The sequence below is a fragment of the Dermacentor andersoni genome, chromosome 5, assembly GCF_023375885.2.
Source record: "Dermacentor andersoni chromosome 5, qqDerAnde1_hic_scaffold, whole genome shotgun sequence".
Classification (NCBI taxonomy): domain Eukaryota; kingdom Metazoa; phylum Arthropoda; class Arachnida; order Ixodida; family Ixodidae; genus Dermacentor; species Dermacentor andersoni.
Genome location: NC_092818.1, coordinates 192,141,409 through 192,150,173, shown reverse-complemented (window position 1 = coordinate 192,150,173; position 8,765 = coordinate 192,141,409).

The window sequence follows — 8,765 nt, the reverse complement described above, 5'->3', positions numbered from 1 at the left end:
CCGCGGCCGTAATGATGCTAATGATGCGCCGCGCACAGTATACGTACACGTCCGCCGCGTTTCCACTCTAGATGACTCGTGCCCCCAACGCCCCTGCGCTGAATTATTGCCGGCGACGCCACGCCGGCAGCGGTGGACTCACTTTGCCATTCAGTGCTTCGCACCCGAGCAGCGGATGCTTACGCTGTTTCCCATTTCTCGGGGCTCCTTCGTTCGCCGTGCGCCCAACGGCCTTCTGGCGTTTTGCTTAACGCTCGCGCGGGAAGCCAGCGCGAGTCGAAGTTAAACGCCTGGTACTACGTGCACCCGTAGCTCACCTAATAATTTCTTTTCGCCCAATTTAGTCTGATTTGTGTCCCATTCTCGAATGGCGATTAGCCTTCTCAGCCTATACTCCGAGACCCGCTCCCCAACGCCCTTTAGTAGCCTCTTTACGCTGGCGGTTTTTCTAATAGAACCAAAGACTTCGGTACTAGTCGGAATCAAACACCTGAGTGTTTGATTCCGACCAGTACCACGTGAGCCGCTAGACGGCGCAGCGTATCCAGAGGGAAGCGCAAGAGAGAAGCCCGACTGCAGTACACGGCTTACACATGACGTGTTTGGCTGGTGGCACTTTCAAGTTCTCTCGATAGACCTTTAAATAGGATCTTCTTTCACCGTCTTTTACGTGCCCTCATCACTTGTACGTATATAACATATGAACCTTACACATCTCACCGTTCTTACAGAATACACGAGCTTCATAATTACACAACATTAAACGGAACACTAAATTGCACGCGCGCCACCACTTGAATACTAATCGAATTAATGACGATAAACATCCCCAAAGGGTAAGTTATGTACAGCTACGTCACGGGGCATTAGATGGCTTATCACACGCACCGCGCTCTAGTGCGGAGAGGCAAGTGATGTTCACCGCGCTGGACAGACGGGACAATCGTTCGCTATCAGAACAAGAACGTTCCAGGCCAGCGGTCCTGAAAGAATTCCGCGCAGACGGCTATAATTCTGACTGCTCAGGTTCCTGAGGTTTAAAGGCCCTTATTGATAATTTAAGAATGCCGCCTGCTACCGCTGTGTAGTGTACCGATATATATAATACACGCTGTTCACTTTATTTTTACTCGTCTTTGTTCTTTTTTCTCCTCATGCGCTTTCTTTCTCTCTTTATCCACGTAACCACTTCCCCACATGGACGGAAGCCAACCAGAGCTGCACCCCTGGTTAACCTCCCCGCCGTTCATAGAACCTTTTTCGCTCTCTAGCTGATGTCCTTTATTTGTCGCTCATGTCATCCTCTCGCTTCCGCTGTTTAAACGATAGCCAACCACAAGCCTTTCCTACTATAGTGCCCATACCAATCTCTCTCCATATGCCCTTTACCACTCTCTGACGGCGCAGACGGTTGTTGCGCCACATTCACAATCGAGATGGGCACGTTCGAAACCGGTTCGTATCCTTTGTTGATTTCAGTCGTTTATCGCTTACCTTTACCCCAACAATGCGATGAAGATCATTCTGGTTTACGCCACGATCAAGCACCGAATGCAACCAGTGTTTCGATGTCGCGTTTCTCTGTATATATGGTGCTCAAACGTGCGTGCAGTCCCTACCAGGGCCGGAGGTCTAAGCACCTTGGAAGCCGCAATGAAATATAAGTTTCTCGAAGGTAAACGAACATGCCATTGGAATTTGTAATTGCCGTACACGCTTGTTTGCACCAACGCTGAAGTGTACCTTGTGATTTTGGGTGCATGCATCAAAGCTGGTTGAAAATTTGCTTCTTTATTTCTTTTCTGGCTGATCTCCGCAGCCCTACAGTTTCTTTTCTATCTTTTTCTTCCTGTCTTTCTTTCTTCTGACAATGTATCCGTCAAGGGGACGAGAGGAGGGGAAGGAAGCAGCAACAGACAGAAAGACAAGGAGGTTAGCCAGTTCTCAGACAGGCTGGCTACCCTGTGCTGGGGGAATAAAACACTAGCGTGCGTGCCTTATTAGGAATGTTGCGCGCGAGAGCCAAAGTGAATTTGAGCAATGTAGCCAATGTTCAGTATACCGTTCTTTGCAAAAACTCACTTCATTAATTTCAAACAATAAGATCAATACTCAAATCGAACGCCACTTGAAGGTGAGACAGAGACATCAAGAAACCCACTCCACGCTGTCGAATCTTCAGCCCAACGCCAATGTGACGGAAGCTTTCGCCTTCAAAAGCAATGAGTTTCCTGTGTAATACTTTAGGCACAGGTACGTACATACGTTTAGTACACGCATCCATACTGCTATACGCACAACTACAGCCTACAGTGCCTCCAGATATCATGCGCATATTTCTGTAATAGCTGCATCATCAAATGTGGTAAACAGAATATGATCATCAAGTTACAGCTGCTAGCAACCTCCTTCGCCCCCCCCTCCCCCCTGCCTCTCCGCCATCGTATTTTGTTACCCATTCCTCCCGATATTAAAATCCTGAGAGTAGCTCAGGGTTCGCGCGTACATTTTTGGGGGTGCACAGCTCAGAAGAGTTTTGCTCCATACCTTCCTTTTCATGCATCTGTCCTTTCTTTCTTTCTTTCTTTCTTTCTCTCTCTCTCTCTTTCTTTCTTTCTTTCTATTTGTTTTGTTTGCTTCCTCTCGTTCAGCGCTTGGCGTATTTGAAGTCGCACCAAGTGTGGAATACGTCCACAGTGAGACAAAACTAAAAGGCGAGAAACAGAAATGAATTAAAGAACAGGAAAGCCTGTATCAACGTCGAAGCATCCGTAAGAACAAAAGCATAAGGAGGGCAGAGCATAAAAGAGACGACGGCTATACGGCATGCGCAGCGCATTCTTGGGGGACGAGAAATGAAACTTTTGCCACTGAGGCAGCAAGTTTAACCGTATCCAGTGAAAATCTCATTTCGAAGGTTCGCGAGGCGTGCAGTGCGTGGCGAGGAAGGCACACGTGACGTGATAGGCACATACGCGTATATGAGGCCGCCAGACACACAAAGTGTTAGGAAAACGAAAGAGTGTAGAAAAGAAGGAAAAAGAGAGAGAGACGTTCCTGCGCCAAAGAAGTTCTGGTTTTTGAGTTATTGCCCGGGTATTCATCGGTTCTGCCTGGAGAAGCTGTCCTTTTGCGCCGACGTGCACCGACATGGCGCCAGCTGGTGCTCAAGTTGCCATATCGCTGCTGCGTGAGAAGTTGAGACCAAACATTCGCAGAGGTTATTATGACTGCGGTTTATATCACAGCCGGCAATATGAGCCAGAAGATTGAAATGAACTTTACTATACTTTGTATGGTATAGTACATAGAATATTCGCATCTAATCTTGGAAACGCTTCTCTGTAGCACCTCTAAAATGAAGGATATATTAAGGTGGAAACAGAAATAGAGGTCTGTGTAACCACAAGTACTCAGTCGTATGCATAACAACTGTACCTGTGTTTACTGCATATTGCAGCAGGCGTTCAGAAGGAAATACGCCGCAGCGCAATTCACGATGCGTGCTGAAAATTTTCAACATCTTGCCGTCCGTGACAAAGAAGCAAAATGGGGAAAGAAGATGGTGCACTCCAACACTCGTCCCCGTGCCACCGCCCTGCCCCGGCGTTTCGTTCGAACATATAAGTCGCAGGCATCATCTTGCACATCAGCTGCTTCTGTGAACCAGCCATTTAGTTGTTCCTAATGTCAAGCACCTTCTAAACCGCGAGCATATATACTCTGACGGACTACAAGGGCCTGGTGTTTGCTAGCGGAAGTTCCCGCAACTTCTCGATTGGTTAACGGAAGCAGATGCTATGCAAGATGATAGTTGCGACACATGTGTTCGAACGAACCGCCAGAGCAGGGCGGTGGCGCGGGGACGTGTGTTAGAGTGCATCATCTTCTTTCCCCATTTCGGTTCTTTGTCGCGGTCGGCAAGATGTCGAAAACAGAAGAGAAGGAGGGCCGCGCGGCGCAGGCGTGTCATCCTTATTAGTAGTGTTGCATAAAAGGGGGAAGATCGGGGCAGCCATGTTGTCAGTCTCGGCTAGTCACAATGCGTATTTGCACCGTGCGGCTCGATTGCGTACGTGTGGTTACCGGGAGCATTTACGCAAAGACTGATACATCTTCACGCTCAGCTTGCATTGGCACTGCAGCCAACATACACATCACTTGAGCAGCGTAGTTCACGCTCGGAGCACGACTAGTTTATTTGCACGCGAAGCATGCTGGAGATTGCAGCGCTCCCTGCGCCGCCCACGTCGCTGACTTCTGAGGTTGGTTGGAGCAGGCTGGAGCACGTTGACTTAATACTTAACACATGAATTGTTTTCTCTAAAGCAGAAACTATGTAAAGAAAATTTATAACGTGTAGTGAGAGAGGGGTCAGAGGGCTCAAAGTCTGCACCGGGCCAAGCTCTAAGAGGATATACTAGCCAGCTAAGACGCAGCTCCGGTGGAGCTTCACTTGGGCTTTGTATTGCGGGCCACAGGCTCTGATCGCTGACCACGGAGGTCAGAGAGAGAGAGAAAAGGATGCATAGAAAGGCAGGGAGATTAACCAGAGGCAGTTCCGGTTGGCTACCCTGCACGGGGGGATGGGTGAAGGGGGGATAAAAAGAGAAAGAGAGTGGAAGGGGGAGATAGAAAAAAATAGAGACGAGCACGAGCAAACCGCGCACATTATAGAGCGGTAGGGGGCGGCGTTCTTACAGTCTATCGTGAAGACCCGCGGACCGCAGGAACCTTAATAACGTGAGTAAGGCCTTTAGCGTGGATGTTCTGTGGGAGTACTGACCTAAAGCTTTCAGTTCTGATAGTGGACGATTGTCCAACTGGTCCAGTACTCCGCACAGCACTTGTCTCTGAGCACTATATCGCGAGCAGACACAGATAATATGTGCGAGCGTCTCATCGGATTGATTGATTGATTGATTGATTGATTGATTGATTGATTGATTGATTGATTGATTGATTGATTGATTGATTGATTGATTGATTGATTGATTGATTGATTGATTCTTTATTGGTTTATCACATATACATGTGATGGGAGGCGAAGGGAAAAGCCATTCAAGGATGGCTTGAGGGAGTCCTTCGCCCCCACGCTGGCAAAGACAACAGCAGAGGCACACACGTCCTGTGCACATGGTCGTACACTTTTACAAAACCATCATATTAAGCACAGCATTGCCATAAACCTTGACAAAACCATAGAATTAAACACATTAGTTACTGTCCTACGTTGGGCATCATTCGTTAACATACTTTACTTCACCTCAGCATCGAATGACAGCACATTTCATAACAATGTACGCTTAGTAATAGTGACATTGAAACAATATAATTAAATAGCAATCGTAAACAGCTCTAGTCGTCAATGTTAGGCTAGAAAAAATGTGTACAAGTCGGATAATGTTGCTTCGCGAATATCGATTTGTTTTTTACTAAAATCATTTAGTAGTCGTGGAAGTTTGTTTTGGAGCATTTGCCGACCATAGCCAGTGTGACAATATGGAACATTCCATATTTCTGTTGTTCTAGTGGCATATGATGCTTCCTTCAAATGGAGATTCACCAAACCCATGAAGATAGAATTATGACAGTCATAGTTAAGGCGATATTCACGCAACAATTTATGCTCATATGTGTCTTGTACTCTAATTATGTTAAATTTTTTAAAGAGCTCCACAGTAGAATGCCGGAGTGGCACATTCTCAATTATTCTCAAAATTCTTTTTTGCATTACTAATAGCCGCGAGAAATTCGATTGTGTTGTAGTCCCCCAGACGAAATGACAATAGTTTAGATAGGAAGCGAAGAGGGCGTTATAGATTAACAATTTTATGGACTTCGGAATTAAGTAGCGGTTTCTGTTCAGAATTCCCGTTATTGCACCTAACTTTTGTAATATCGCATTGATATGCTCATCCCACTGCAGTGATTCTGAAAAATGCACACCAAGTACTTTAATAGACCTAACTAGCTCTATCGCTGAGCAGCGATAAACTAGGTTACGTACTGCAGAAACCTTCCTGCCTATAGAATGAAACATCACAGCCTTTGTTTTCTTTGTATTTATCTTTAATTGGTTATTATCTGCCCACGTGCTTAGTTCCTCTAAAATGGCATTACCTTTATGAAAAAGTTCGGCATCTGATGAAGACGAAACAAATATGCTAGTGTCGTCAGCATAAATTATAAATTTACCTTCTGAAGATATATGGACTATGTCATTTATATATAAATTAAAGATCAAAGGCCCGAGAATGCTACCCTGCGGTACTCCTGAGATTATTTGCTTTCTGTCAGATACCATTTCATTCATTGACACAAACTGACGTCTTTCCAAAAGATAACTTTTCAGAAGCATCAGGGGAAGCCCACGAATGCCATAGTGACTTAATTTGTCAAATAAAATTTTATGATTTATGTAATCAAAGGCTTGCGTAAAATCAACAAAAACACCAAGAACAAATCGTTTTTGTTCAAATTTCTCCAATATATATTCTTTCTGGTCGAGAAGAGCTAGTTCTGTTGATCGATTTTTTATAAATCCGTACTGGCATTTCGTTATCACGTGCTTGTTACAGAAAGGATATAGTCGATTATAGATTATTTTCTCGAAACCTTTAGAAAATACGGGCAGTATCGACACTGGTCTATAATTCGAGACGTCTTTTTTGTCTCCTTTCTTATATAAAGCCACTACACGAGCCACTTGCATTTTGGATGGAAAAACACCGCTTGAAATACATAAGTTATATATATATATATATATATATATATATATATATATATATATATATATATATATATATATATATATATATATATATATATGTCAGCACAGGAGCAATTTAATTTATTATGTATTTTACTGGCCTTACTTGCAGCCCATCAGCATCGCAACTTCGGCTGTTTTTTAACGCCAAGAAAACAGCGCTAACTTCATGTTCTACTGTTGCTTCCAAAAAGAATGTATTTGCATTTTGAGGATCTAGAGCTGGTGTAGGATGCACGTGGCCCAGTGTCAAAATCTCGCTGCACGAAGTAGTTGTTAAACACGTTGACCATACGGTCACCACTGACTGTTCCCCCACCGTGCAAGACGACTTCTGTCACCGGTTCCTTCCTGTCGCTCCGTCCTATAAGTGAATTCAACTTGTTCCATAATACATCTGTTCGTTTAGAACAGGAAGAAAATAGATGAAAGTAATACATTTCTTTTGATTTTTTAAGTTCTTTATCTAAGGCATTTCTAAACCGCTTAAATGCACTTAGGTCTACTTCTTTACGCGTACGCATAAACTTCTTAAATAAACGATCTTTTTTGTCAATCTTGTGCAAAAGCTCACGTGTCATCCATGGCTTTCGACAGCCTTTCACCCTTTCTAGTCGTTTGTAGATGAAGTGTTTTTTGTATACTGCCGAGAAACAACTCAAAAAAGTATCATAAGCCACATTGGCATCAGTAGAGTGAAAAATATTGTCCCAACACACGTTACTTATATCCAAATAGAAAGCATCCAGAGCCGTTTGCGAGACACGCTGGAAACCAGAAGCAACATCCGTGTCCACTCTTGGACTGTCGGTCTTAATACAGCAGCATATTGGCCTATGATCGCTGATTGGGTACGAAAGCACTCCTGTTGTAACCAAGGACTTATAATAATTTGTTATAAACAAATCAATAATGGTCTGCGAGCACATGGTAACCCTTGTAGGAATATTTACTACGTTTGCACAGTTATAACATGAAAGCAAATTGTCGAACTCAAATTTTTTTACATTATCGCGATTCATATCTATATTGCAGTCTTCGCCGATGACAACATTATACTGATTTTTATTTACAAATGTAAGCAAGTTATCTAAGAAAACAAGAAAAGAACGCATGTTGCCATCTGGAGGACGATAACAAGAAACAATGACGACATTGCTAAAAAGAACACACACTACTTCGTAATCAGCAGTTACACAAGAAAACTCGTCAACTAGAACTGCTTTAAAAGAACGATTGACTAACAAAGAAACGCCTCCACCTCGTCGGGTTAGCCTACGCACAAAGAACGTTTACATCTCGGGAATTTGAAAAACATCCAAGTCATCTGATTGCCAGGTTTCTGTTAACATAATAATATCAAAGCAGTAAATCATCCTCTTGAAAAGACATTCAAGTTCCGCGACCTGGTTTCCAATGGACTGCACATTTAAGTGAAAGCACCGAAGAAAACCACTGTGCTTGTTATCGAATTCTCGGACTAATTCAGTGAGCGTAATACATCCTAAGGAATCCATTGCAAGTCGTGTAATACGTTAAACAAGCAGATGCGCTGACAAAATAGGTCATTCGCACAGGGCAGTCAAGTCGTTCTTACCCCTGATGACTGCAGCTGGTTCCCCATTCTTTCGGCGCACGAGGACTTTGCCGTTCGAGTGCCATGCATAATCATACCCAACCCTTGTAGCCCATGCTCTTGCTTTCCCAAGGAGAATTCTTGCATGCCTAGTCATGTTTTCCGTTATATAGAGGCCCTCATTAGACTGTCGGAGAGCCTTCCTCCTCGCCAGCCAGATGTGACGTGTGTCCTGGTGCACAACATGTTGCATGTGGCGCACGTGTGGCTGTTGGCCATTCCAATAAGGAAAGCCTACGAGTCCGTAAATGCAACGCCTAGCCACAGACGGCACAGCCTGGTCTGTTCCCGTCGTGGTAACCCAGGCGGTAGGTGCATCCGTATGTCCGGAGACAACGAACGCAAACGACACATGGT